We start from the raw sequence: 24,126 nt of genomic DNA, 5'->3' as shown, positions 1-24,126 counted from the left end.
CAGGTGGATGTTTGGAATCAAACCCAGGTCCTCTGGAAGAACAGTCAGTGCTCTTAACCCCTGAGCCACCTTCCAGCCCCAGTGATGATTTTTATTTAATGATAGTATCAGAGAATTCCTGATAAAATGACACATATCTGTTTGGGCCATCGTTGGCGAACACACAGGTATAGATTCTCAGGTTATACCTTCTGTTTGTTTATTTCTCAAGACAAGGTTTCTTTGTGTAGCCCTGGCTGTCCTGGAACTCACTCCAAGCTGACCTAGAACTTCAAGGTCTACCTGCCTCTGTCTCCAGAATGCTAGGATTAAAGGTGTGGACCACCACGCCCAGTTTGGTTATACATTCTATAAGTGAATCATGAAGAGGGTAGTGTGTCTAGACTACATGCAAAGTGTTCGCATCTTAGTAAATATTTCTTTCCTTCTACTTTCAATGTTAGACATCTAATCATAATATAAAACCCACGAAACAGATTAGAAGACAGCCTTAACTTACCAGAGTGCTTTAAACAGATGACGCAATAAGTTGTACTCTCCCCTCCATGAGCAGGACTGAGAGACCTTGGTTGCCACAGCAAGGTCAAGTGATCTAGGTGGAGTTACCCACCTTGGCTGCCCGGAACACAGCAGAACTGCCCCTGGGCTTGCCCTGAGACATCTCCGGCCGTGACCTGGAATGGACTATGGATTATCCCACCCATCTGAAACCAGGAGGGGTTGTGGGTTGGGTCTTCCCCTTTAAATTGAGAGCTGAACATTAAAGCTTTGGGCCTTGATCAGAGAACTTTGTCTTGGCCTCGTCTCTTCTCGCCCTCCTTCCCCTTTCATTCCCAGCCCCCCTTTCAGGTGAATCCAGTTGACTTGTGGCCGAGGGCGGCTACAATAAGTATGTATTTATTAATGAGGGAGAGGGAGATGCAGTTGTGGATATGCACATAACACAGCTATGACACTGTTTCTTAAAAGCTGTGGAGTTAGTTTCATGTTCTGGACCAGGAAGCATCAACTGTACAGTCAAGTTCGAACTAACACCAGGTACTGTCTTGGGTCCTCTATTTATCTGCAGTTTCTGATTAGGAATAGTCATACTGAGGGCTGGAGACATGTCTCCGTGGGTAAGAGTGCTTACTGTATACAAATGAAGCTATGAACTTACATCCCAGCCCTTACGTAAAAGGCATAGAGTAGATATTATGATGTCTAACACTGAAATTACAAGGAAAGAAATATATACACACGTGGGGGGTGGCAATAATATAGGACTGTAGGTATAACACCATGAAAACATTAAGATATTTTCCCTACTTTCCCAGGTTTCTCCCCTAGAAAACATTTAAATCGAAGAATAGTTTTGCTAGCCTGTTAGACAGACATCCTTTATTTAGATTAAATGAGAAAAAAAAGATACCCACTAATATTGTCAGTTATTGCTTCCTTATCATAAAATGCATACCACAGACTGATGTGCCTGCTCTGACGTTTGTCACCACTCTATTTGGCTGCCCAGGTCTTGTTTGACACCTGACCTGACAGATCAAATTATAATTTAAAGACTTCAGCTATGTTTAGCCCCTTGGCCGTGGTTCTGTCGACAATCCAGAATTCAGAAGCAGATGTTTCCAGAGCACAGTAACAAGATAGGAGCATTTTCCTGTTCATCTTCAGCGTGAGTCTGAGCTCGGTTGATCACGACTGGTTTAAGTCACCCGATTCACATCTCTCATGGACAGCTCCCCATGGTACAGAAGCTCATCACTCCTGGCACTAATTGGCATTCTTGTTGTCGGCCTCAGGAAAGCTGCCAAGGCCTGAATCAGCCTGGAAACCTGACCTGCAGCAGGCCCTGAGTCATCGGTCTTAGGTGGCCCATTCAGCCATCGGCCTTTCTTTAAGCTCAGCACAACCACACGAACTTCACTGCCTGTGACTTTCCACAGCAGATCAGATAATGGTTACCTCCCTTTTTGTTTCTATTTCTTACTTTAACAATTTTAATAATAGAGTCTTGCTGTATAATCATGGCTAGCCCAGCACTCAGATCATGGGGTCCAAAGCACCCCAGAACTTCTGGTGATCCTCTTGCCTCTGCTTTCAGAGCATTGGGATTACAGATACACAGTGCTAACACCCGGCTTAAGATACTTTTTTTTTTTTTTTTTGTAATAAGAGTGGTGCTTAAACTGTGCCGCTCACTTGCAAGGAGCCAGGCATTGATGGAAGAGTATTAATAATTTTTACATTAAGAATTTTTATGTATGCAGTTCATGCCATTTACCCTTTAAAGTTTATTTATTTATTAACTTTGTTTTTGGCTTATTTGTTTACCCAGGGTCTCAAGGTGTTGCCCAGACTGGTCTCAAACTCTGGGTTCAAATAATCTTCCCACCTTAGCCTCCAGAATGCTGGGGCTTTAGGGGTACCTCACTATATCTGGCTTCCCATTTTTTAGAAACAGAATAAACTGAAGCATAAAGACTTGCTAGAAGTTTCTCAAACAGTAAGTGGTGGAGTTAGAACCTGACTCTAAATAATATAATAATATATAAATAATATAATGGGCAGTTCCATTCTGCCCATTATAGCATGTACCTGACTTCCTCTTTTGCATCTTCCTATGTATCTGACACCTTCGTGTGCATAGGTGGGATGTACATCCATGTGCAGGTGTGAGTTCATGTGTGTGCCTGTGGAGGCCAATGGACAACCTCAGACAGTGTTTGTCAAGCACTGTCCACTTTATTTTTGAGACAGGATCTTACCCTGACCTGGAACTTGCCAAGTAGACTATGCTCACCAAGGAGTCCCAGAAATTGGCTCGTCTCTGCCTCTCAGTGCTGAGATTACAAGATCACATTATCATGCTCAGCTTTTTGAAAAATTGTTTCTGAACTGGGCATAGTGGCTCACACCTTTATTTTTTTATTTGTTTATTTATTTATTTTTTTGGTTTTTAGAGACAGGGTTTCTCTGTGTAGTTCTGGCTGTCCTGGAACTCACTCTGTAGACCAGGCTGGCCTCGAACTCAGAAAATCCGCCTGCCTCTGCCTCCCAAGTGCTGGGATTAAAGGCATGCGCCACCACTGCCCGGCTTTGATTTATATTTCAATGGATAAAATAAATCACTGCCTTTCACAACTTTCCTACATACAAAATAATCACAATAAAAACCAACCTCAGGGACAGTACTGTTCTGTTCCTTTTGTTTTATTTAGTTGTTCATATGGTGGACCTTACCATATTGTCCAGGCTGCTTTGAAGTCCTGGCTCCAAGTATTATTCTTACCCCAGCCTCCCAAACAGCTAGGGGTATAACTTTAATCCCAGCACTTGGGAGACAGGCAGGCAGATCTCTGAGTTTCAGACGAGACTGGCCTATGAAATTCCAGGACAGCTGGAGCCAGAGCTACATAGTGAGACACTGTGTCGAAAAACAGGGAGAAGGAGAAGGAGAGGGAGCAGAGGGAGAAGGAGAGGGAGAGGGAGGAGAGGGACAGGGAGGAGAGAGAGAGGGAGGAGGGGAGAGGGAGGGGAGAGGGAGGGGAGAGAGAGGGGAGAGGGAGGGGAGAGGGAATTAAGGATGTGTCTACCTAAAAGATTGTAGCTAAACAGCCCTACATGCTTGAGTACCCTGTGCCTTCTAGTCTGCAGACAGATACAAAGAGAATTGTTTGTTACCTAGATTGACTATGTTGCTTCTTTGGCCCACCAGAGAGAGAGTAACGCACCTGGATTGCAAAGAATTTGGGAGAACTTTGGAGGGTGTTAGTAGCCATCACAATCCAACATTATCACATGTCTCCTTGTTCCCCCAATCCCAAACCAATTCCTAGGTGTATGACTAACAGGTGTGAACGCCGCCGCAGAAGCAGGGCTTGCTGGCAGAGGGAAGAACTTGGCTTTGGCATCCAGCAGACCCGGGTGTGAGTCACAGCTTGGAGTGGCTTTGTACAAATTTCTTCTCTGATCTTTAGCATCTTCTATAAAAAGAAGATAATGACATAGTACGTCTTAAGTGATCTTTTTCAGACCCTCGAATCTGCAAAAATCCATAGAGGCATGTAATTTATTTTTTCAGGTTCACCCTCCATAAACTAGGGACAATGACCCAGCCTCCCTGAGTTGTGTTGTCCTTACACTAACCAGAGCAAAGCTTGGCTGCTGGCCTAGCATCACAGCATCACTTATCCCACAAAGGGACTCATCCTGTTTATCTGCATTTCAAAGAGTAAATCCAATCAGGCGTCAGTAACAAGTAATTGAAATCTTGACATAAATTAGTGTATATTATGTGCTTCAAATCTATTCTTTACTTCTGGGGAAAAAAACCCAAAATTTTGGCTGGGACCTTAGAGCTGGGTTCCCCAAAAATCAAGGCATGGGAGTTGACAGAGTAACTCTAGTAGTCAGGAGTTGTAAACCCCAAGAGAAGTAGAAAGAGAGAGAGAGAGAGAGAGAGAGAGAGAGAGAGAGAGAGAGAGAAAATAAATAAATAAATAAATAAATAAATAAATAACAAGAGACCAACAGGAAGCCATCTTATCTTCATGGGGCAGAACAAAATCAAGGAGAAATATAAAACAAAGGCTGTGGAAAGGCAATCAGGAAAAGAGATCGGTGCTGGAGACACTGCAGAGGTTCGAAGGACCCCAGAGGAGGCATCTCTGAAAGACTCCTTGAAGATGGACATCCAACAGCGCCAAGCCTATTCCAAATGCAAGGGCTGTCCTCCTCTAAGACAGAAACAGCATTCACTGAGCCAACAGCTCTCCCCTCTGTGACCAGTGCACAGTGGATATCCAAGCACTTTAGCTCTCTCCTTCATTTGACTTAGTTCCTCATAGCATTTGGTGGGTTAAATATCATAACCCATTATTATTATGGGTTAAATATCATTAGGAATAACTTAGCCACCATTGAAGAGATTTTAGGCCATTTGGTCTTTTGTAGCACATAGGAAGTGCTAAGCAAATATGTACTGAATTAAGAGAAGAACTAAATACGGTGTCCATCTTCATGGCATGCCACAGTCAGATAGTTGTTACCTGGCTGTTTTGTGCTGGCACATGTCTTTAATCCCAGTGCTTGGGATGCGACCCAGGCAGATCTCTGAATTCGAGGCCAGTCTGGTCTACATAGTGAGTTCCTGGCTAGGACTACATAGTGAGACCCTGTCTCAAAAAAAAAATATGGGGGGCAGCTGGAAACATAGCTCAGCAGTTAAGAGGGTTCACTGCTCTGCCAAGGGACTAGAGAAAGGACTGTTCCAACACTCAGAGCAAGTGGCTCAGAAGCACACGTAACTCCAGCTTCAGGGGAATCCAGTGCCCTCCTCTGGGCTTTTCAGTCATCTATGTGTGTATACACACACACACACACACACACACACACACTAAATCTACTTAAAACACGTTTTTATGAGTCTTAATTTCCAGGAATTTGCCTGGGTACACCATGAAAGTTTAATTCAGCAGTATAAGAGGACAGGTAGCCTACACACGCCTATATCCCAGTGCCTTGGAGCTAAAGGCAGCAGGATGAGGAATTCAAAGAATTAGGCAGCCAGTAGTTGTTTAATTATAATAGGCAAGAGAAATGGCAAAGGGATAGGAAAGAAGGAAATGTTGGAGGAGGTTTTTTTTGCCAAAGACAGGATTTGTGCAGAAGAGTGGTTGGTGAGGCCCATTGTCACAGGACCAGGGTGATCAATTACATTTCTAATTATACCAGGGCTTTTCAACACATAGCAATTACACACGTATGTCGGACATGGTTATTTCGCTACGTGTCTTTTCTTCTTACTCTCCATTGGGACATTACAATATGGCCAGGTGGGCAAGAAAATAGATTTATCTACAGTCCGTTGTGCACCGTGAGAGTTTTTGTGCTTAAAACCCTCTGCCACATCCTCTACTTACATGGCCCTGTTAGTGGGCACATTTTGAATTGAAGCTTACTGCCTAGGCCAGAAGATGAAGGGGAGGAGATCGAAATGAATGCATGTGCTCATTACCTCTGACTAGGAAACTTTGTTTAGACTAGGCTTTAAATAACCCATCCTTGGTTCAGAACGAAGATCAGTTTGGAGATGAACAGGGTGAATAAAAAAGCAGAATAAAGCTTTTTTTTTTTTTTTTTTTTTTTTTTTTTTTTTGTCTTCCTCCATTTAGGTATGCTGCCTTTACCTGTCAGGGAGTTCACCATGTCCAGAAAACCCATATGGCTAGATCTAGGTTCAGGTAAAATGGGAACTCAGATCCTTCATTCTCATCTATCCCTTGAGCATAGAACAACCTTCTCACAGGGGTCGAATATCAGATACTCACAGCACAGTCTGTAACAGTAGCAAAACCACAGTTAGGAAGTAGCAGTGAGAATAATTTCATGGTCGAGGTCAGCCCAACACAAGGAACCAGAGTAAAGGGTCACAGTGTGAGGAAGCTCGGGGACCAGTGGTTAGACAAGGATATAAAATACAGGTTCTCTCTGTATATTTCATAGTGTGCATTCTCCACACGCTGTCTTTGGCTCCTCCCCCTTTCAACAACAAAGTCATCCTATTTGATGTATTTCTAATTCCATGATAAACTATATATAATAAGATGTTAATTCCTCAGAAATGTGTTTGATTGCTATTTCTTTTTATTTTCCACTTACTTTATTCACTTTACATCCTGATCGATTCTCCCCTCCTGGTCCCTGCCTCACACAGCTCCCCCCCCCCCAATTTGTTGCTATTTCAGTCAATTAATTTTATTAAGGTGTGTGTGTGTGTGTGTGTGTGTGTGTGTGTTATACTATTTGTCTGTTCTCTTCCTGTTTCTGTAAAATAAACACCAAGTCCATAGGAGTAAAGGAATAAATTTCACAACTTCTTTGCCCATCCAAACGTAAAAGTCAAGATGCAGTTTCCTTTGTCTCATTTGCGGCTGTTTTTGCTCACATGAATAATTACCCTCTGTGCATAGACAGTGGAAACCAATGAAAAGAGAAGAATACATTCTAAGAATGTATTGGAAGACACACAGTTCGAACGCACACAGCTCTGCATTTCACTGGTCAGGTTACTTTAGGAAAGCCACACTTGGCTGGGCGGCGGTGGCACACGCCTTTAATCCCAGCACTTGGGAGGCAGAGGCAGGCGGATTTTCTGAGTTCGAGGCCAGCCTGGTCTACAGAGTGAGTTCCAGGACAGCCAGAACTACACAGAGAAACCCTGTCTCGAAAAACCAAAAAAGAAAAAAGAAAAAAAAAAAAAAAAAAAAAAAAAAAAAAAAAAAAAAAAGGAAAGCCACACTTCTTTAATTTAGTCGCCCCAGTATATGCAGATAACATTAAACTTTGGGATTGCTGGAAATGAAAGAAAAGTAACTCTCAAAGTTAGAAAACTTGGCTCCTGCCAATCCTAATACTTGGGAGGCAGGCAGATCTCTGTGAGTTCAAGGCTAGCCTGGTCTTCAGAGGAAGTCTCAGGACAGCCAGGGCTACACAGAGAAACCTTGTATTGAAAAACGAACAAACAAATGAAACATTGTTTCCCGTTTCTCCTGTTGTTAGTGTTAATGTGGTTACTCAGATCAGACCATGAAGAAGAGCGCTGAACTTTGATTCGGAGATGACCTTGTAGCTCAAAAATAGACTCTGAGTGGTATCACCCAGAGCCCGACTTACTAGCACATTCCACACTAACATTCTGCAGTGGGAACTCCACTCCATTTTCCTAGCCCTATCTTGCAAAAATGGAAAACTATTGACTCATGGGAATGTGTTCAGAAATAGCATTTAAAACGTTTAAGCTTCGTTTCAAATGAACAATGCTCTTAAATTGTTTCAGCAAATTGCCACGTTGACTAGAAACCTGAAAGAGCCCTGGAAAACCTCTTCCTGCCTGTCAGTTCCCTATTTCTGAGCACCTGGTCCCTGCTTGTCTGCAGAGCAAGCCACGAGGCAGGCTAAAATCCGGCAGTAAGGAATATTCAAAAGCATCTCCTTTCCCCACCCCCTAAAATTTTCCTTCATTCTGTTTGTCTAATCATCCCGAAGGATTCCAGCTTGTCAGTCAGAAACATAACTTAAAATTGAACATAGAATGTCCTTAGGATATTTAGTAAAAGGAGAGGCATGTTTCATATTTGTTTTACCCTTGGTCTTTTTTTTTAACAAAAATGTTGAAAGTGGGAACATTTAATTATTTTGCAATGGTTATGGGCATAGATTTAATTTTGGCTCAAATATTTACTTGTGTGGGCTTGAACATGTTTTTAACCTCTTTGGAGACCCCAGATTGTCACACATTGGAAGAATGCTTTAAGTCAAGTACAACCTATATCAAGTGCACAGATAAGTTTCTACTGTATACACCAGAATGCTAACTTCCTCCTCCTCCTCCTCTTCCTCCTCTTCCTTCTCCTCTTCTTTTTTTACCAAAATGACAAATTAGTATCTTTGAGATTATGTACTTGATACTAACTGTTTTGGATTTAAAAAAAAAACAAAACAAACTCGGTGTTAGTCACAGAGTACTTTAAAAATATGTTTTTCCCCTTAAATAGTTGTTTATTGGCAGTGGACTGGAAGGGATGGCAGATTTAGCATTCACAGACAACACCGCACGCATGAGGGCAGCAAGAGTGATGGGAAAGAGGCTGAAGGCCCCTCTTCAATAGCAAGTGGGTAGGCAGGGGCCTGGAGTGTTGATGGAGCAGCCTTATATCAGCTCTGGTTAGTAGGCATGGCTAGAGATGAAGAGAGATTCACTGGCTGCAGCTCCAGACTGGCCACTTGGGGTATACTTTCCTTGACAAGCGAGGCTGTTGGCCTAAAAGGGAAGAAAATGGAGCCTAGGTCCTCTATAAGAGCAGCAAGTGCTCTTAACTGCTGACCCATCTCTCCAGTACCCACTCTTCACTTTGTTTGTTTGTTTGTTTGTTTGTCTTTAATCAGAAACTTTCGCCAATTGTAGGCCACATACCAAGTGCAGAAATGTGAAATTCTGAACACACGCATCCTAGAGTCAACCATCTGACTTTCGGCCCATCTAATATCTGTGAATACCTGAGATCATCTGCCAAATAGATACTTTCCCCACCCCCATTGTGTGTATCCATTGTACATGCTACTATGCTTCATGAACTGGATGTTTATCATTCACTTTTGTGTGTATTTGCATGTTTTGTGCATACATACATGTGCACATGTGCTGCAGATTCAGCCCAGGGGCTCATGCATACTATAAACATACTTTACCATCAAAGTACATACCCAGTCTCCAGGATCACTTTCACAAAGTTCTGGGAACAGGGACTAGAGAGATGGCTCAGAAGTTAAGGATGCTTACTGCTCTTGCAGAGGACCTGGGTTCAAATTCCAGAACACACATAGTTTTGTTTTTCAGCACCCATGTTGAGTGATTCACTGTTCCTGCCCGTAACAAGCTCTCCTGAACTTGACACCCTCTTCTGGCCTCCACACATGTGACATACACTGTCACAGACACACATACACATAATTAAAAATAAACCTTTTGCCCCATCAGTGGTGGCTCATGCCTTTCATCCCAGCACTCGAGAGGCAGAGGCAGGTGAGTCTCTGAGTTTGAGGCTAGCCTGATCTACAGAGTAAGTTCCAAGACAGTCAGGGCTATGCAGAGAAACCCTATCTCAAAACAAAACAAAACCTTTTAAAGTTCTGGGAACAGATTTTTTTTTTCTTTTGGAAGTAAAACTTTCTATACAATATAAACTTTGATATGTTTGGAAGTAAGCTATACTTTCAAAATTCATACCAACAGCACCGTAAAAATATCATTTCTCTGCATTACTAAAAACCACACTGTAATGCTTGACCTTAAAACTGGGGGTACAAGCTCAAAGTATTTAGTAGTAACCAATTGTTTCCCCCCTCATTTACTTAACTAACTGTTTTACCCATTGTCTCTGTTGTATATTTTTAACTTATTCTTTAGCTAGCCTATAAAGCAACAATTTCCTCGCTGTCGTGCTGTCTAATGGTGTGGTCATACACTCAGTTTTGGTTGATATTCTTTAGAATTTTCTTCCCAGGTTCTCTGTCTCATCTGAGAGGCCGACCCAGCCTGTGTCCTCAGCCAGCCCAGTCATTATCCACCCCCACCACCACTGGAGACTAGTCGTACAGACTGGGCTATTAAAGTCGATCTGAAAGAGCAATGTGTTCTAAGTGACTGTCCCTGGATCTGCGAGGGAACCCTGTAAATACCCTTCATTACTCAGGCTGGGCCGGGTCACATTTCCTCCACACCGCTTTTGTGGCTGACACAGTCAGACGGTGACGGCGGGGCTTTAGCTGATCCTGGTTGATTGATCCAGGGATGGCGCCTCTCCTGATACAGGTAATGGCAGCTTTCCTTGTTGGACTCATGCTTACAAGGAGGTGTTCTGCTTAGCTTTGAAAAGGAATTGTTGAAAGCTCTTATAACTAAATGCGTTTTGCACTGACAATTTTTAGGGTTTTGTTTTCAGGTTTTTTGTTTGTTTGTTTGTTTGTTTGTTTTTTTGTCTTTAATTTTCCCAGGTTAAAAAAAAAATTTTAAATCGAAAAAGAAGCTTCTTAAGACTCTCATTGTATTTCTCAGTTACCTCAGAGGGTTGGACAACAGTCTATGCTCTACCACTTAGCTCTTACTCGGAATGGTTAAGAACTTGTTGTCTCTAGGGCGAAACTTGTTTTCGTTATAAAAATCTGGAAGATGAACTTATATCAGTGATCTTTAAACATGATGTTTAACACAATATAAAACTATGAACTTTAAGCCAAAGGTTATTAAAACTCCGGTATATGAGAGCAGCTCCTTTTAGACAGTAGAGTTTAGATCAATACAGAAAATAGCAAATCGAAATGTTATATGAATCTCCTAGTATGGAAATTCATGTCTCTCCTCCAAGTGAAGACAGCTCTGTCATAGACTCCCAGATTCCTTGGCATCTTTATAGCTCGTCCCAGTGTGACTAAGCTGTGTCTCTAGCAAGTAACTGAATTAAGGAAACAGATGAAGACCAGCAGACGGTCTGGCTCAAAACTGAGTAACACATACAAAGCTGGGCTGCACTGCTTTATGGGGAAGACTTCTAACATGTCACCGTGTATCTGCTAGTCACTAGTAAGTTAAATCTACTGAGTTAGGTTTTTAAAAACTTTAAGAATTCTTCTTTGTACCAATAAACTCTGGTGAAACTTCAGAGGCTTGTGGTGTGATATTTGCCTAATTATTACTGATCAGCAAGGCAAAGACTAAGACTAAAGTCTAGAATGAGAATTTTGGACGTTATAAGCAAAACACTCACCTCACCATTGCTGGATAATACCTAGAGACCCAAGTTACTTAGATACCTAATATTTAACTTTATTAAGAGTCTAAGAATGTGTACAGTGTTTGTTTTTGAAAATGCCAAATAGAGAAAGAGATAGAGATAGATAGATAGATAGATAGATAGATAGATAGATAGATAGGCATGCAGGTAGAACACAGAAATTCTTGGTTTCTTCTGTAATTCCTTCATATTTTAAACAGGTTTTAATGCTTTGTATGTATTCCTAGCTTCGCTGTCTTGCCAACTCTGGTCAATCTTTGAGTATGGGTCTCCTCCCAACTCAATATTTTATCCATAGATAAAAGGTAAGCTACCAATCCTGTCATGGCAGTTTTCAGGGACGTGAGCATGATCCCTCCTAGTGGATATAAGCATTTCCTCTTGGAAGATAAATTTGTGATACACCTATTTACTCCTCAAAATAGAAGTTGCACTTTTCCATGTCTGCACCAAAGGCCCAGCAATGCTGACATTGATTATGAAGTAAGATTTCGTCGGAATGGACGGTCTTCATTTGTTTGGGTGATGCTGGGAGGATGGAATTGAACCCAGGGCCTGTGAGTGCTGAGTAAGTGCTTTGGTACTAAGCTATGATGTAAGCTGTGTACCCAACCCAAGACCCGTTTTATCACTGTTGTTTTGGTTTTTGTTTTTTAAGAAAGAGTCTCTCTCTGTAGCCCAGTCACGAAAGCTGGCCTTGAATTCACAACAGTCCTCTTGCCTCAGCCTCCCAAGTACAAAGATTACAATAGTGTGTCACTTTGGGGGGGGGGGGTGGCACACACCTTTGATCTCAGCACTAGGGAGACAAGACAGGTGGATCTCTGTGAGTTCAAGGCCAGCCTGGTCTACAGAGCTACCACAGTGTGTCAAAGTTAAATAGTCCTGATGTTTAGAGAGAGACTGGGAAGGATAATTAACTACCTGTGATATGGAAGTGGAATCGGACCTCTGGGATGGAAGGGGATACAGAGGGATGAGGGCAGCAGAGAGGTGGGGGCAGGGGGGGGAGCAGAGTGAGGGAGAAGATCAACGAAAAATAAGTGTGTGTCAAAATGCCACACAGAAATCTGTTACTCTGTATGCCTATTTTTAAATTCAATTCAATTAAAAATTTCTAAAAGTAATCTAACCAGATAACCCAGCCCTTCCTGTGCTCCCTTCTTTCTTTAGTAATATTGATTCTCTTTTTTTAAACATAAAACATGGTAACTTTAAAAGTCCAGTGAATTGTGTGTGTGTGTGTGTGTGTGTGTGTGTGTGTGTGTTGTGTATAAACACAAGACCTGGTAACTTTAAAAGATCCAGTGAAACCTCTGCTGTGACCACAATAAACAAACATCATCTCTATCCAATGCTCTTTAGAAAGTCTCAAGATGACTGAAGAGGAGAAAGACCTCTTAGAAGCTTCATGAGGGCGGGGAGATGTAGGCATCTTGCACACTCTTTAGGAACACAGAGAGATGTGGGCATCTTGTACACTCTTTATGCATACTGCATGGCGCGTGGTGAAAACTAGGTAAATATTTATTGATGTATACAATTATGTTTGGATGCAAAATGATGAATGGATGTAAAGAAACTTGCATACTCAGGAGGTAGAGGTAGATGGATCTCTATATGAGTTGGAGGCCAGGCCAGCCTGGTCTACAAAGTATGTTCCAGGACAGCCAGATATGCAGAGAAACCCTATCAAAAAAAAAAAAAAAAAAGAAAAGAAATTTGTAAACAGTTATGTGGTTGTATATTTAATAGCAAAGCTAAAATTTTAACGAATCTATCTCAAGCCACAAGAATTTAAGAACCATCCTTGAAAAATAATTTCTGCCTTTAATCCCAGCACTTGGGAGGCAGAGGCAGGCGGATTTCTGAGTTCGAGGCCAGCCTGGTCTACAGAGTGAGTTCCAGGACAGCCAGGGCTACACAGAGAAACCCTGTCTCAAAAAACAAAAAAAACAAACAAACAAACAAAAAAAGACTTCTAGCATTGATTTTTTTCAAAATAATATACAAGAAGTTATCTCTGGATACTAATATATTAATAAGAGTTATGTTATGTGTGCTAGTAGTCATTGTAACTTAAGCAGTTTTGAGTGAGTGTGTGTGTATGGTATGTGTGTGTGTTTGTGTATGTGGTTTCTGTGTATGGTGTGTGTGTGGTATGTATGTGTGTACATGCACGTGAATGCACTGCTGGAGGAAGCCAGAAACATCTTAGTGCTGGAGTTATAGGCGGTTGGGAGCCACCTGACGTAGGTTCTGGAAACCACTTTCATGTCATCTCTAAACGCAGTAAATACCCTCACCTGGACGTCATCCTTCCAGTTTCTTAACTTTTCTAAAAAGGATTTTTTTTTTTTAATTTGAAAATTATACGTATTTATTCATGTGTATATATTGTTTGTATGTATTGTATGTATGTATGTATGTGTGTGTGTATGTGTGTGTGTATGTTCATGCACACACCCAAGCACATGGAAAAGCTCATTCTTTCTTTTCACCATTGGATCCCAGGAAGTGAATTCAAGTCATCAGCTTGGGGACAAAAGCCTTTTTCCCACTGAGCTATCTTGCTAGCCCTCATTTTATATTCTAAGCTTATCCAACTTGTGAGGTTTTATTTGGTTTGGTTTGGTTTTTGACCGGGTCTCACTATGTCACCCAGGCTGGCCTGGAACTTACTGGGTAGAACAGGTTGGCCTGGAAATCACAGAGATCCACCTGCTTCTGCGTTCTGAGTGCTGGGATTAAAGGCGAGCACCAGTACATCCGGCTTAATTTGTACCTTGGGAAGAAGGTCTTTCAAATGCATTTGTTCAGGTATTTATCCTCAAACTGATGGAGTTTTCCTCTGCTTTGTCTGTAATTTGGAATCAGCTTCCTGTGGACAGACAGTTATAAAAGGCTCTTACTTTTCTTTCATAGGCAGATTTCCTCAGTATGTTAGTCATTAAACAAGAGTTATGGGACCAGCGGGATGGTTCAGAGGGTAAGGGTACTTACTGACAATCTGAGTTTGATCCCTGTGTCCTACACAGTGAGGGTGGGAGAGGAGAAACATCTCCTGAAAGCTGTCCCTAGATCTTTACAAGCACATTAGGATACCTGTGCACTCACAAAGATATATATGTATAGATATATTTAACAAAAAATAACAAATTCCAATACACATTTAAAGTAATGCCATTTTTTTGACAGGTGGAATGTGATGTATTTCATTTACTATTAATTCAAAATATCAATCAATAAACACCTTGTTCCTCTGGCGGGTAAATGAAATTCTGTAGGTAGAAAAATACCACTGACCCCAGCTCCCGTAGGTACTGTCCTGCAATGGAATCCCTTTGCTCAGTTTTCTCCTGTCCAATCAGGTGGAATGTTTCGCAGGCACATGGTTTATACAGCTCAAAATAACTTGGGACCTGTGAGCTGACAAATGCTCTGGCCGCGGTGGTGACGGTTGCCCAGCTTCATCCTCACCAAAACTACGGTTAACTCCTCGCTCTCTATGGACAGCTACTCTCTCTTTCCAAGGGCGTGAAGAATTTCCCCTTTCTCCGGTGTTTTCATCAGAAACTTCTCCTTGGATAACTGTCATCACAGAAGCTTGCCTGGCTTGGGCATCCTCATCTGGGTCACCTAAAAAAAGAAAGGTAATATCTGGATTTAAGTCCGCAAAGTGTGTTCTGATAGTGGGTTACTGACAATGGAGAAAGAGGGTATTTCAGGCAGCTGATTACTGTTTCTTACTGTGAAACCTAGGCTAACTTTCTAATTAGGTATCATGAGATATACAGTTAAACGGGGAATAAGGATTTCTATTCCAAAGCGTTTGAAATAGGGATGAGACTCACAGAGTCTGTATCCTATTGGGGTTCTAAGGGGAAATACTTGAACGGGGGGATTTCTCTGACCAATGTTACTGACGTTTCCCACAAACTCATCGATTACAACTAAAGTCGTTTATACGAAGAATACAAGTACAATGTCTATTTCCTTCTTAAAGGAAATCAAATCTAAAATAATGAGACTCCATGGTTGGAGGCTTTCATTTAAAACTTTTTTTTTTTTATTCTGTAAAAGGATCTGCTTGCTATATTTAGTGTTGGGAGATCTGCTCCCTGGATTAACGTACACAACAGCTGCAGAAAGCCTGCTCAAGAGACACTTCGCTCTCTAGCGCTCTCTCTCTCTCTCTCTCTCTCTCTCTCTCTCTCTCTCCCTTCCCCTCCCCTCTCTCTCTTCTTCCCTCTCTCACTCTCCCCCTCCTTTCTCTCCCTTTTTCCTCTCTTTTTCCTTCTCTTTCCTCTTCCCCCTCCCTCCTCCTCCCGTCCCTGCCTCTCCCCAGCTCCATTAGTGATATTTGACAGTCACTGGCAAATGTTTGGCCTGGTACACTGCACTCTTAGCCCTTAGCAGTAATAAGATGCACATCTTGAATATTTTTAAAACTATACGAGCAAAGAGGAAAAGTAGATCACTTGTGTCTCCAGTCATAAGCAGTGAATGGTGGGGAGCAATGGTATCACCTCACCCACGATTCTCACTACGTACATATTCAAGATATTCCCATCACTCCGCCTGACAGAGATGAAATGGCTATCTAGATTTTTTTTCCTCTCAAATCATTAAGGTAATTTGAGCATTTTCATATTAGTAATAATTTAGTAATGAGACAATGAGTTTTATAGGCTACGAATTAAAATGTCATAACTTCATTGTTTCTTCTTAATAATACACTCAGATTCATTTAAAATCTACAGTACTTGTTTAAGAAATCAAGAATATTAGCCGGGCGGTGGTGGCCCACGCCTTTAATCCCAGCACTTGGGAGGCAGAGGCAGGTGGATTTCTGAGTTCGAGGCCAGCCTGGTCTACAGAGTGAGTTCCAGGACAGCCAGGGCAACACAGAGAAACCCTGTCTCGAAAAAAAAAAAAAAAAAAAGAAAGAAAAAAAAAGAAAGAAAGAAAGAGAGAGAGAAAGAAAGAAAGAAAAGAAAAGAAAAGAAAAGAAAAGAAAAAGAAATCAAGAATATTTGCACTTACAAGTTCTCTCTTGCTGGGCAGTGGTGGCGCACGCCTTTAATTCCAGTACTTGGGAGGCAGAGGCAAGCAGATTTCTGAGTTCGAGGCCAGCCTGGTCTACAGAGGACAGTCAGGGCTACACAGAGAAACCCTGTTTTGAAAAACAAACAAACAAACAAAACCCAAAAGTTTTCTCTCTCTCTTTCTCTCCACTTTGACATTCTATTTAACAACAAGCAAAATATTTAAAATCAAGGCCACCACACAAAATCTGAAACGCATGGAGATGACACTTCCAGAGGTTGAGAGAATAAATGAACTATGGAACAGAGTTGTAAAACTATCCAAATTCTGGAAGGTTCTCTATCCCCACTGACACTATGTGGTGAGTGACAATCACAGCTCTGTGAACACCAAGTCTTTCATACATCTATAATTTACAGATAGGCTCCACAAAAGTTTCTGCTCCAACAAGCAGCAACAATATACACTTAGTAGGCCAACACGATGGTGCCACGGGTAAAGGCACATAATGCCAAGTGTCTAACCTGAGGTCCATTCCTAAGGCCCATATTGTGCAAGGAGAGAACGGGTTTTCTTCTGACCTCCACACCATGTGGTGGTCCACATGCACAACATAATAATAACAACAACAGTAATAAATGTTTTTAAAAGGTATCCACTTAAACTATAATTTATAAGCAATATATATATATATATATATAGCTTATATATAATATATATTATATATTGTATAATATATAAAATATATATTGCATATATATATATATATATATATATATATATATATATATATATATGAGCTGGTTTTGGGCTTCACCGAGACAGCTTTTAGAAATTAAGTTTTGAAAAGCAATGTCCGGGGAAAGGGTTTTTCTAAAACAGCTTTTTCCCTTTGTTAGGGAATGAAGGCTAATGACATATTCCACCCATGTTTTCCTACGTTCCTATGATTGTCTACAGAATAACTAGAACACTTTCTAGAGTGTCACACATTTGCTTCAAGGGAACAACCTGCCTGTGTGTATGTGGGCCACATGCATGCCTGGGGCATTCGTAGGTCAGAAGAGAGCACGGGAGCCCCCGGAAGTGGAGCGCCCAGGAGTTGAGCCTGGGTCCGCAACAAGTGCTCTTAACCACGGGGCCGGCTTTGCAGGCCAAGAGCATATTTTGAATAGACGGATATTGTTGGTGGCAATAAATGTTAGTGTGACTATACCTGTGGTCACTCGAGAGCTCCCAGAGCTCACACAGAGTGAGTCACCTTGACACGCTCTGCACAGGCTCCTGGCTCATAGCCCTCCACTGGCACCTGTGCACCCCAGCCTCCGCAGAGCCTCCAGACCACACTTCACGGCTCTAACCCCTCAACACGCCGTGCCAGTTTCATCAGGGAACTCAACCTTTTTTCAAGGTCTTAATTACCTACCTTACAAAGAACTGATATAAATAGAGGTTGAAGAATGTGAGTGGGCCCCTTTCTCTTTACTTATTTAAAAAAGAAAAGAAAATTTGAGTTTGGGGGATTGACGGAAGTTTTATTTTATTTATTTATTTATTTATTTATTTATTTATTTATTTATTTTGATGACCTATGTCAGTGGTTCTCAACATGTGGGTCGCGACCCTTCCATAGGGGTCATACATCAGATATTCTGCATACCAGATACTTGTATTCCGATTCATAACAGTAGCAAAATCACACTTATGAAGTAACAACAAACTAATTTTATGTTTGGGGGTCACCACAAGGTGAGGAACAGCATTAAAGGGTTACAACATTAGAAAGATTGGGAGACACTGATCTATATAATAATTCAGTGCCTCATACAGCTTCCATCCCTGTCATTGGGACTATCATCAACCTCTCCTCTCTCTCTCTCCTTCTCTTTCTTTCTCTCTCTGTCTCTTTCTTTTTGTCTCTCTCTGTATCTGTTCCTTCCCCCCTCTGTCTCTCTGTCTCTCTGTCTGTCTCTCTTTCTGTCCCTATCCCTCTCTCTGTGTCTCTCTGTCTCTGTCCCTCTCTCTCTCTGTGTCTGTCTCTCTCTGTGTGTGTCTCTGTCTCTGTCTCTGTCTCTCTCTCTCTCTCTCTCTCTCTCTCTCTCTCTCTGTCTCCCATATGCCGGCACAAGCTCGGGGCTCTGTATGTGCTACCTGGTATACCATGCAGCTACTCCTACCTGCCAAGGCCCTTCTAATCCTAGACTCCTTCCACTGGCCTTTCAATGGGCCCTGGGAATTTCGGTTTGAAACACAACTGCTTGCTGTATTTCAGATTCAGTGGAAACAGGGCTCATCATCAGGACCACTTACACTAATCTCTTACAGCATCTCTCTCATGCCATGGCTCCTCTGTGTACAAACACACACTCGCTACATTGTACAGCCAATCTCCCTTCCTTCTACTTGCCTCTGCCCTGTTTTTTCAAAGTCCTTTCACCGTGCCAGTCTCTGACCTTCAGGGAGAAGTCCGTTAAGAGACACCCCCCCCAATGCTCCTGTGCATGGCCTCACCTTCACTCCTCTATCCCAACACCCTCTATTTTTATCTTTAAACAAACAAACAAAAACAATTTTTTAAAACCCAGGATCTTGCGGTGTAACTCAGGCTGGTCTCAAACTCACAATCCCTGCCCCTACCTCAGCTTTCTAAGTACTGGGGTTATACTTGTGTGCCTCTGGGCTCAGCCTCAGCGAATACTTTGACCAAGTCAGTTGTCTGGATTTATCTTTATCTATTGTTTTCCTTCCTTCAGGCTGGAAGCTCTTTAAGAGAATGGGTCATATTAGTTCTGGACCTTTGGCACTTCCCCACATCTCCTCCCCAGGTCTATCTAGATGGATATAAATGCCCAATGCCATTTGCATTACGAATAGACTACAAGTAATGCAGAAGTGGGAATGATCAATGTAATATGAGGAGCAGGCACTGCAATGGTGCATGAAGTGCATCTCAGTTGCAGCCAAATGTGTCCCATGCACACAGCTCTCCACAGCTGGTCCCTCTGCACTGAGATTCGCCTATTGGCCAAGCAAGGGTTTTCCCCAAAGAACTCGCTTATCTTAGGTAATTCTGGGAAATTCTGCTTGTAATTCTCAAGCACTCAGAAAGCTGAGGTAGGAGAATTGAAAGGCTAGTCCAAGCTACATAGGAAAATTCTGTCTGGGGAGTTGGGCGGGGGGTGGGGGGGGTGGGGGGAAGGGAATCGAGGTGAGGCCAGTAAGATAGCTCAGTGGGTAAAGGTGTCTACTGCCAAGACTAATGAACTGAGTTCGATTCCTGGACCTACATGGTAGAACCCATGATAGTGCCAACTTCTACAGGTTGCCCTCTGACCTCCACATGTATTCAATGGTACACTTATTTATCCACACATCATATTCTCTCTCTCTCTCTCTCTCTCTCTCTCTCTCTCTCTCTCTCTCTCTCTGACACACACACACACACACACTACAAATGAATGTAATTTTTTAAAAAGAAAACACTCAGGAGGTAGAGGCCGGAGGATCAGAACTTCAAAGTTACTCTCAACTACAAGTTGCGTCTGAGAGTAGCATGGGCTACAAGAGAACCTTGTCACTGAAACGTAAACAAAGCCCAAAGAGAACATGGTCTTATTATTACCCTAATGAAAATTCTAGGCCTAGTAATTACATATCAGTAAGAAATAACTATCTTACACGTGCACAGCGCTCTATTTTTAAGATGCTCTCACAAACCAGGGGGTGAGTGGGCTTGTTTTGTGTGTCTGCATTTGAAGGCAAGTTGCTTAGAGATGACTAATTTTCCTGTGCCAGCATTCATTATAAAGAACTATTAAGTATGAGGCTGTGTTTTGCATCAACCAGGTTTGCATTTTATGGGTGTGTTTTGTTTTATGAATACATGTCTCACACTGTGCTGTACAGTAATGTTTAAATATTATATATATATATATATATATATATATATATATATATATATATATACATATAATATGTTTCCTGTTTTACAGCTTTACTAAGGCTAATTGACAAATGTGCTTGTTGATGGAAATAACAGTGTTTTGATATATGTATTCATTATACAGTGATTAAGTCAAGGTAATTAATATACCTCACATACTTATGTTTTGACATACATTACTCCATTAGCTATAGTTACCATGTTACACAGAGCATCTCCAGAATGTAGTTCTTCTGTCTAACTGAGACTCTGGACCCTTGAGCTACCTCTCCTCACCTCCAACCTTTGTGGTTGTTTTGGTTTTTTCAATTAAATATATAATTATACTTGAGATGTTTAGCATGTGCAAGGCTCTAAGGTCAGTTTCTAGCACCAAAAATAATAATGAATCGACTAACAATTATTGATACATCATAGACAGAATTTTCTAGCACTTTATGTTTAAATTTGAGATGGTCAATGCTGGGCTTTGCCAATTTTCTGGGCACTACCACAGTTTGTTTACTTGTTTGTTTGCTGGCGCCTCAACCCAGGACCTCCTGAACAGGCAGCAAGTACTCTGCCACTGAAATGAATGAATCCCCAGTGTCCCAATTTAAATAGTCACTTTATAAACAGAAGATGAATTTATAGTACATTAGCTTTCTTAAAGCCTGAGGAAAGACTGTACTGAGTTATAATGAGGCAAGAAATATGACCAATGAGCTGGGGATACAGCTTGATAATAGCACCTGCCCAGCATACCTGAGGCTCTGGGTTCAACCCCATGAACCAGAGAAGGAGCAAAAGGAGCAATGGAGCAGGGCATGCTTTTAATCTCACACTCGGGAGGCAGAAGAAGATGGGGCTCTGTGAATTTGAGCCCACCCTGGTCTAATGTAGTGAATTCCAGTACAGCTAGAGCTACACAGTGAGGCCTTGGAGAGAGAGAGAGAGAGAGAGAGAGAGAGAGAGAGAGAGAGAGAGAGAGAGACAGAGACAGAGACAGAGACAGAGACAGAGACAGGCAGAGAGACAGAGAGACAGAGAGACAGAGAGACAGAGAGACAGAGAGACAGAGACAGAGAGACAGAGAAGAGGTTTTTAACAAGTTTTGTTTTAAATGAAGCAAACAAGTTCTCAGGGCAGAGTCTTTTCAGGAAAAGTCATAGGGAAAAGAAAATACAAAGAAATTTAGCCAAGTCAGTAAGTTTGTTGTGTGGCCGCTCTGTCTTAGGATGTCTTAAGTCAAGTCTCTCAGGATGACTGATGAGGTCGCCTCAATTCCAGCTTGATCCAGTTCACAAACACTATAAGTCTCCTCCAGAGCAACTGTTCATCTTGTTTTGAAAGTGGCATAAAACCTGCATTTCAGTTTACAAGGGACAAAACAAACAAACAAACAAAAAACCAAAAACCGGAGAACAGAGTCAAATGTCACAGAACGCCCCAGATGAAATGTCTAAGAGAGTTCATGACTTCCACTCCCCAAGTCGCATCCTGCTAGCCACCCGCTTGCTCAGGCCGTAAATACTCTGGTCTTTCTCTCATCTCTCATTCTCTTCCTATGACCAAATCACTGGCCTCTGTGTTCACAGAGGATCTCAGGTCCAGCCATTCCTCACCACCTCCAGCTGCCGTCACTCACTGGCCCACACTAACACATCACAACCACCTCCTAGGAGAATCTTCATTCAGAATGTAGGAAAACTTGAAGTCCTTCCTGTGGTCTGCAGGTCTAACATGATCTGGCCTTCTTACTTTTCTCCTTTCTTCCTTGCCTTCTTTTTCTGTTGTTGTTATTATTATTTTAAGACAGCGTCTTACTCCATAGTTCAGGACATCTCAGAACTCACTATGTAGCCCAGGCTGGCCTGGAAGCCATGACGCTGTCCCTGTGTCAGCCTTCTAAGCACCAGGATGAAAGGCATAAACCACCATGCTCAGTCTACAAATGCAGTATATTGTGTTTGGTGATAACATGAGCTTTTTGGGCATATTGGAGAGAAAGAAGAGACTTCAGAGCAGTGGTGTATTAGCTACAAGGAACTGCAAACTATGCAGAATCTAGTCTGGTAAGAGAGTAAGGAGAGGAGGGAAGAGTGAGCAGGCCAAGCAAAGAGAATATATTCAGTGTTTTACAGCAAGGACAGGCCATTCAGAAGCCTGTTCGTGTAACTACCATCTCTCCTCACACAATGGGGCTGCCGGTCCTAGCTGTCACTTGACTGCAGTAACTGCCCTCTCTTGAATGTTTACTAATGGCGTTTAGTCATCACTTCAACCTAGAGATGGCAACTGTTGCTTTCCCTATTCACCAGATGGAGGCTCATAGAAGTTAGACCTCTCAGCTTAAGTACAGTCCAGCCAGGAAGCATCAGAAGCAGGTCTTGAATTCCAAGCACACACATCTTGGGACATAAAACTTTAAACTACTACAGAAACCTTATATTTTGAATGCTTGGAAGTTTTAGTACCATAGTAGTTTTTAAATGATGATAAGCATTAAAAAAAATCACATACAACAATTGGCTTCTTTAAAAACAAAAAACTGGACGCAGAAAGCAGTGACTCTTCTCTTTTTCCACTTCCAACATAAATATAAATGTTTGGAAATTTCTTCAACGTTAACATCAGTGTCATGTGCTTCTTTAAAAAAAAAAATGATAATATCAGCTGCATACCCATAGCCACAGGCCATGTTTAAAGGGCTCTGCCTTTTTAAGGTTGTTACTCTTAACTGCCCCGAGAAAGGGATTACACATAATTAAAGATAAGAAAATCTGGAAGCTCAGGAAAGTTGCACAACCGTCTCAGTCACTCATCTGCTGAGATGAAGCCATAATTTTAAGTCAGCTCTCTCTAAAATGTTATGGTCAGTGCTCATTTCTGTGCTGGCTTCAATCTAAGCCAACACAACACACAGAGATAAAGATGAAGTCACATTACAACATAGTAAAACACCAACATCCCTCAAACGGAGAAGCTTCCTGGTTTAGAGATAAAGATGAAGTCACATTACAACATAGTAAAACACCAACATCCCTCAAACGGAGAAGCTTCCTGGTTTATAAGGCAGGGCCACCTTTCACCCTCGAATTTCAGTGTATCTAGAGACCAAGTAACCAAAAGGGTAGTTATAATAATTCCTCTATGTATTACTGATGACAATCATCAGTATATTAAATATGTTTTCAGATAGCATTTTGAAACATACATCTGTTCCCCCACAGAGTTCCTGCCCACACGAAAATTCTCAACTGGGATATATTGGTTTTGCTTTCATGTGTTATTTTGCATATTACCATCCTACAAAACTTAAAACCATTCTAGTTAATCATTTGCTCGATTGATTCTTGCTGAACGTAGTTCCAACTTTCACACCATCCTCCATACCGTAAATGACCACCTTTCTAGATTAAGGCAATGGCAGCACCCAACACCTTTGAATTTTAAATTCATCCCTTTTGAAGGCACAGTAGACTCCACGGAATCAACTCGTCCGAACTGTCTCAGGCTCTGGCGTGACCGCCTACTTTGCCAATGCTGAGGTTAGTTTGGGATAGCACCATGGAACTCTGGGGGTCAGAGAACTTCCTAGGAGGTCTTCAGTGTGAGGGGCTTCTGTGTCAGGCAGAAGAGACAGACTGACTGAAACAGACTTTGTCATGAATCTTAGAGAGAGCGGAGATTTAGGTTATTATTTTCTTCCCCGTTTTATTGACAAGGCCAATACCAAATAGCAAAGAATGGCGCATAGTCTTCATTCCGTTTTGATCCCCGAGGGTGGGTGGTGTTAGTCAATGG

At 41.9% G+C, this 24,126-nt stretch overlaps 1 protein-coding gene across 2 annotated transcripts in view; it reads left to right on the top strand.

Moving 5' to 3' along the window:
- The first annotated feature begins 10,291 nt into the window (after positions 1 to 10,291).
- Positions 10,292 to 24,126, top strand: part of Mypn (myopalladin) — a 94,370-nt gene continuing 80,535 nt past the window's right edge. Inside the window, exon 1 of one of the 2 annotated variants that reach the window (XM_076917194.1) lies at positions 10,292 to 10,369. The gene's annotated coding sequence lies outside the window, so the exon portion shown is untranslated. Of the gene's footprint in view, positions 10,370 to 14,765; positions 15,002 to 24,126 lie in introns of those variants that run through there. The other variant, XM_034524828.2, reaches the window with a different exon arrangement.

The sequence above is a fragment of the Arvicanthis niloticus genome, chromosome 20 (assembly GCF_011762505.2).
Source record: "Arvicanthis niloticus isolate mArvNil1 chromosome 20, mArvNil1.pat.X, whole genome shotgun sequence".
Classification (NCBI taxonomy): domain Eukaryota; kingdom Metazoa; phylum Chordata; class Mammalia; order Rodentia; family Muridae; genus Arvicanthis; species Arvicanthis niloticus.
The sequence above is the reverse complement of the archived record's forward strand: the minus strand, read 5'-3'. Positions and strand labels throughout refer to the sequence as shown.